At 36.0% G+C, this 6401-nt stretch overlaps 1 non-coding gene across 1 annotated transcript; it reads right to left on the reverse strand.

Moving 5' to 3' along the window:
• Positions 1–1913: 1913 nt before the first annotated feature.
• Positions 1914–1989, reverse strand: Trnav-uac (transfer RNA valine (anticodon UAC)). The gene has a single exon. It is a non-coding gene; the product is annotated as a tRNA-Val (tRNA).
• Between the last annotated feature and the right edge of the window lie 4412 nt (positions 1990–6401).

A 6401-nucleotide genomic window follows, 5' to 3' on the forward strand; every position in this document is an offset into this window, starting at 1 on the left:
CATGTTTTCCTACTGTGATCCTTATACATATTGGCAGCATCATGTACCCCATTGTTTTCATGTATCCTTTGAAAGAAAAATCATGCACCCAGGTTGACTGTCATAGCTCTACATTATGACCAAGCGCTATAATTTACTAACTAGGTTTCTTACTTCCTCCGCACACTGCATCCCTCTTAAGGGGACACCACTCATGAATCTCCATTTTTTCAGGCTGTATTTAGAGCTAAGCTCTTATAACCATTGTGTTCATCATTTACATATTCTGGCCGTTTCATAACTTTTGGGTCATAAATAGTACATATTTCAATTTTTTATTTTATTTTATTTATTTATTTTTTTTTTATATGCGGTCATGTAAAATTCTACTCTAAATCAAAAAATTCTTTCTCTGATTAGGTATTTATTCCAGCGTATTCTAAATACATTCAACAATTAAGTTACGCTATGGAAATTCTCCTATCATTCCGAAATATGTTGAAAATGCCACTCGGAAAATAGTATAACATTTTTGCCTGATTCATGATTTTTTTTTTTTTTCACAAGTCGCATAATTCTTTTAATACGAAATCGCACCGTAGTTTTATACATATATATGCATGTATAAAGTGTGCAAAGTGTCAGTTCTGTATTACAAAAATGACAGGAGCAGTTGACCATGAAAGTAAGAAAAATGTGATTTGAGAAAAACCCCATAAAACTTTACTTTCTTACACAATTTACTTTAGTGTACCTTCTTATTTATCCATTATCTGTTGTATGTAGGTGATAGAAAACGTGAAGTGACATTGATATTCTATTTTTTTTTTTTATTAATATTCCAAGAAATGTTGGGAAGAGCCTTGCCTGTAATAATATAAATGGCTTACTTTGCATATATACATGTCTAAAATTATGATTTTTTTCTGTATTTTAAGAGATTTGGGAAAAGTATATATATATATATATATATATATATATATATATATATATATATATATATATATATATATATATATATATATATATATATATATATATATATATATATATATATATATATATATATATATATATATATATATATATATATATATATATATATATATATATATATATATATATATATATATATATATAGAAGGAACGATTGCCGCGCGCCAAAGAGAAGTCATACATAGGGAAATGAAGTAAGACTGGCAGGCGACCAAGGGTGAATAACACACACACACACACACACACACACACTGCCTGCACAGCATACTCATATAGCCAGTTTACTAAATGTGTGGGTGAGCGGCGGCGCGTGTCTGGATCGATGTCTGCTTCGGCATGTCGTAGCTAGCTTGTCGTAGCACTGCTACATGCGGCGCTCAAATATCTGATTTCATTCTCTGACTGACATTCGTAAGATGTGTTTGCGAATAATTCATGTGGAGTGTAATTTTCCAAATATTAGATAAAAATTATAATGCAGGTTCAATTTTCAGTACATCATGGACTGGTTTTACAGAGATGCTCCTCCATCAACTGATGTCTACCTTCGTGGCATGCTGTACATGTGTCATTTCTCAATAACTTGTTCTCTCAGACTGATGAGAAGTACACGGCTGAGCTTGACCTCCCCTCTGTCTTTATGTTTATGCGATACCGTTTCTATCTCTCTCTCTCTCTCTCTCTCTCTGTGTGTGTGTGTGTGTGTGTGGGATTCACGTACGGTCGTCTGCTGGTCACCCAGCCAGCACCCAGTCAGCCGTTCACCTACGGAAAGAGCTCAGAGTGACCGATCTTTGACCGATCTTTGGGTAGGACTGAGACCATTGACATACCGCACACCAGGACAGCGAGGTCACAACGCCTCGGGTTACATCCCGTACCTACTTGCCTACCTACTTGGTGAATAGGGGCTACACATTAAGAGGCTCGTCCATTTGCCTTGCCGCGCCCAGGATTCGAACCCGGACCTTCTTGGTTGTAAGCCAAGCGTGCTCACCACTACACTACGCGGTGTGTGTGTGAGTGTGTGTCAGAGCCAGCCGAGTAATGCGAATGGCTGGGATGGGGCGCGGGGGGGGATAGCTTTTGGGGGGCTCCCCCCTGTGTGTGTGTGTGTGTGTGGCAGAGCTAGCCTATAGTGATGCGATTAAATGGGGCTCGGGGGGATAGCTTTGGCTCAGATTTTGCTCGGATGGGGCGCGGGGGCGCTATGAGGGGGGCAGAGAATAGATTATATGGCTCAGATTTGTGTTTCATATCTACCACGTTGCAGTTCTAAGGCAAACGAACAATTTTACCTCAAAAAATTTAAAAAATGTCAAAATTGAGTGGCATTCGTCAATCATGTGTGTGGTGTCCCGTTAACCCATCATTAAATGCCTCTTCACCGATTATTCAGGGCATGTGAATCTCACTTTAATTAAAAAAAAAAAAATCGTTTCCATATTTGCATTCACATTTGCCTTAAATATCTTTAAATCTTTACCCATAGTTCATTTTCCATGTTTCTTCAACTCGTACACACTATCCTCTTTTAGCGTGTCTGTCACTTTCTTGAGAAAAAAATCAGTCGATAAATAAATGTCTGCATAAACAAATAATTCTCATGAACCCCTGTTACCTGCAATGACACGAACTGTAGACTGTGAACACAGATGACATGTGATGGAGCTTCGCCCAAGATGAGGACTGCAGAGGTGGCCTTATAGGGATTGAGTGGTAATAAAATAAATAAAGAAAGAAAGAAAGAAAATAAAGAAATACTGAAATGAGAGAAAGCAAGATGCAATGGGTGGGCAGAAATGAAATATTGGGTGGCAGAATGCATTAAGTCATGGTAAACTCCGAACATTGACGATAGCAGACTGCTTATTAAGAGAGAAAATCAATATGCAGGAAATCTTCAGAGATAAGTGAGAAACAAACTGATGATGATGACAATAAAAATGAATTAACAAACAATCATCCTCTTCCTCTGATTATTCAGAAGAAAGTAGATAGAAAGCCACTTCTTAAACACTAATCTTTTTAAAACTAATCTTGCAAACACATTTTTTCTTCATCATCTGCATTATCATCATTAGTGACAAATTTTAACATTTTTTTTCAGTCTTGATCACTGAATTAAAGACAGATCAACATAATACTCAAGTACAACACAAGTAACAAGTATTCTAATTTGTAAGTCTTTCCTCTTGGTCCCATCAAATATCTTCTTTAATCTATCTATTGGTGCTCTCTCTTATCAATGTTGTAATTTCCTTCACACTGCCACTTTTATGTAGTCTCTTCACACAAACAAATCTAATAATCTAACCTAATCTACTCGTACCATGCCTTCATAACAAATGTACACTATTCAAAGTATCCTATTCAGTTTCACTAATGATGGACTACTTTTGCAAAATAACATCAAATATCCACCTCATCAGGCTTATTAAATATGCTCAAATCTCAACTATTCTCTGAATAGTCCAAGCCTCACATTCATAAAACATCACACTTCTCAAATGTGAAGTAACTATTGGGGACAGTAGTTTCCCAGCTTTACACAGAAGGAAAAAGAGTTCTAGATGTGTGTTCAGTCATGGTCAATAGTTGAGTAACAAAACACTCACTTTGACTATAATCAATATTTTCTTTGATCTCAAAGTCACTGATCTGTTTAGAACTTATCAATTATAAGGAGGTTGTTGACATATCAAAGGACTTGGTAAGTTGGTAATGAATGGAAATACAGCGTAAGAGAGTACAGTGGTACCTCGCTATACATCCTTGATCCGTTCCAGATCCTTGGACTTATACCACACAAAATGTATACCAAACAATTTTATTCCCATAAGAAATAAAAGGAAAATGATTAATCTGTTCCTATGAAAAAAATTCCTGTTGTTATTGGCATATTATACAGTACATTGATGAGGTTGTATAAAATCATTTAAGCTGCGTAATACTAAAATACATATCGTATTTGATGGGCATGTAAGACACTTCCCCATTTCAGCAGGGCATATTCAGAAAAAAAAAGTATTTAAGTATGTAATATTGAAAGCAAGCTAGCAGTACAGCTGAACAAAAAGCAGGCAATCACAATAGTGAAAATATCTACATGATTGCAGTAATAAAACAGAGGTAGTGGCCTACAGAGATGATGTGAAGAACACAGCCCAACTGCCGGGATGTTAACAACAAACTTTGCACATCAATGAACAGGGCCGCCTTTTCATTTTCAAAATTTTCCTGCATCATATTAAGGTTGAAAAATACAATATAGCACCATAGCCTATAATACGGTGGTGTAAATCTTTGGGTGTACAGGTGAAGGAGATTTCAAAATTAAATCTATGGGAGGCCTCACATTCGCATATAAGATGCAGAGTAATTTTTTTAACCATCTTTATGAAAAAAAGGTCAGTCTTATATGCCGTCAAATACAGTAAAATAAAAAAGCAGTTATATGAAATAAATTAAAATTTAATCTCATTTTACCTTGCTGAGAAGAGTCAAGTGCCTACTAGGATGGTGCTGAGAAGGGAGGATTGAGATGTTATTGTTTTGAATAAAACTTACAATAAAACTTCAGATTTCTGAAATTCTGGTGTTTTTTCTCTTTCTCTTTTCTATATCTTTTCCCTACAAGCAAAACTGCTCGTGAGCAGTCATGACTTTGTCTCAAGAGAGGTAAACAAGAGTAGCATGTGGTGTCGTGACTCATTTTTGACCCATACAAGTTCTAGAATGCGAGTTGTATTCCAAACAAAGGTCTTATACCAAGCAAATTTTTTCACATCCAAACAGGATATATACCATGTTGGACTTATCTAAAGCAGATGTTTCCCAAGATACTGCTGTAGAAGTTACTCAGTTTCTGACCTCAACTGTAAATAAATACACATCTATGAAGACTATCTTTCATTTGTGGTACAAGGACCTTCACTGTTAATAAGAGAACCAACTCCCATTACTTTTCCTACATAACTTCTATATCTATCTAACTATACACCAGGCCAGCAGTCCCACTCAGGGTGGCTCAAAGTACCACACATCCACACAGGATAGTCTCATGGACCACTGTACTACACCTCAATCTCTATAACTACTTCCTATAATTATGCTTTCTTAATAACTTCAGTCAGGCAACAAATTTTATTAAAGCACTGCAGGGGTCCATTCTCCACATTTGTGTTTTCCATCCCTGAATCTACTGCATATCTGAATTCTGGTCCACACACTGCAGGAAAAATCAATTACATTGTTCAAATCACCCATCACAAAATATATTGGATGGAATCATAACCAAATGATGACACACAGCACACAGCCAAATGCCACTTCTAAACACCTATATCATAACAAGGCTGTGTGTACATATGTGGCATCACATTTTCTCTTCACAATTGCATATCACTTTACAAGTTATTACTCCAGTGTAGCACCCACTTTGCAAGAATGTCAACCTGGTGCATAGAAAATGATTGCAAGAAACAAATCACTGTAAAGCCATATTTTTTTTTTAGCCAAGTTTCTGACAGATTATGAAAGCAACAAGAAGGAACAGCCAATAATCATCCTTGAGCAGCCGTAAGTAAAAAAAAAATATATATATATTTATCATGAGTAGAAAACTTTTGCTGATCAGAATGACAGGAGCAATACTTTGCTTTGAAGCCAAGAAACATTTGAGATTGTGTTGAGAGAAATTAGCCATGTGCAGAAAAAAGACTTACAAGCTTCAATATGTATCAATTCTTTTGTGAGAAACTTTTCTTTGTTCTGATACTGAAGTAAATTTAATTATAAAATAAGATCACCAAACTAATGAATAACTATCTGGCACTACATAAAGCATTACAGAATTACATATTATTGTATTAGATCACATACATATAAAGACTTTAACCAGTTAGAAAGAGAATTTCAATAAATGAAAAAGATACACGAGTTATCTAAGAAGTCTGAAAGGATAGGAGGAATTATGGAAGTAACAAAGAAATCATGTGCATTACTAAACAATGTGTACTTTTGTATTATATATTAGATCCTTTGTGAGAAAGAAACAAGTATGGTAATGGAAAAATAGGACCACACCCTTCAATCTAACTTTTCCTAAAATGACCTGATGGAAAAATGTTTTTGCCTATTGGCTATCCACAATATCAGGCCAACATCACCTCCAAAGGAAGGTAACCAAGACAAGACACCCACATACATTCATAATCATACCCAGAAGCCTTCCCTCACATCTCAACCTCTAAGACTCTAGCAGACAGAGGACTAATCTTCAACCTTACTATACAAGGATTAGGTGCACAGCTTACCTTGGACACCACGCTACATGGCAGCAGAACTGGTGTATCCCTTCACCATTAAAATGGATCCATTCCCTTTCCTGCATCTGACCTGAGTGGAGAATGTACATCAAACAA

Source organism: Scylla paramamosain, chromosome 9 (genome assembly GCF_035594125.1).
Source record: "Scylla paramamosain isolate STU-SP2022 chromosome 9, ASM3559412v1, whole genome shotgun sequence".
NCBI lineage: Eukaryota > Metazoa > Arthropoda > Malacostraca > Decapoda > Portunidae > Scylla > Scylla paramamosain.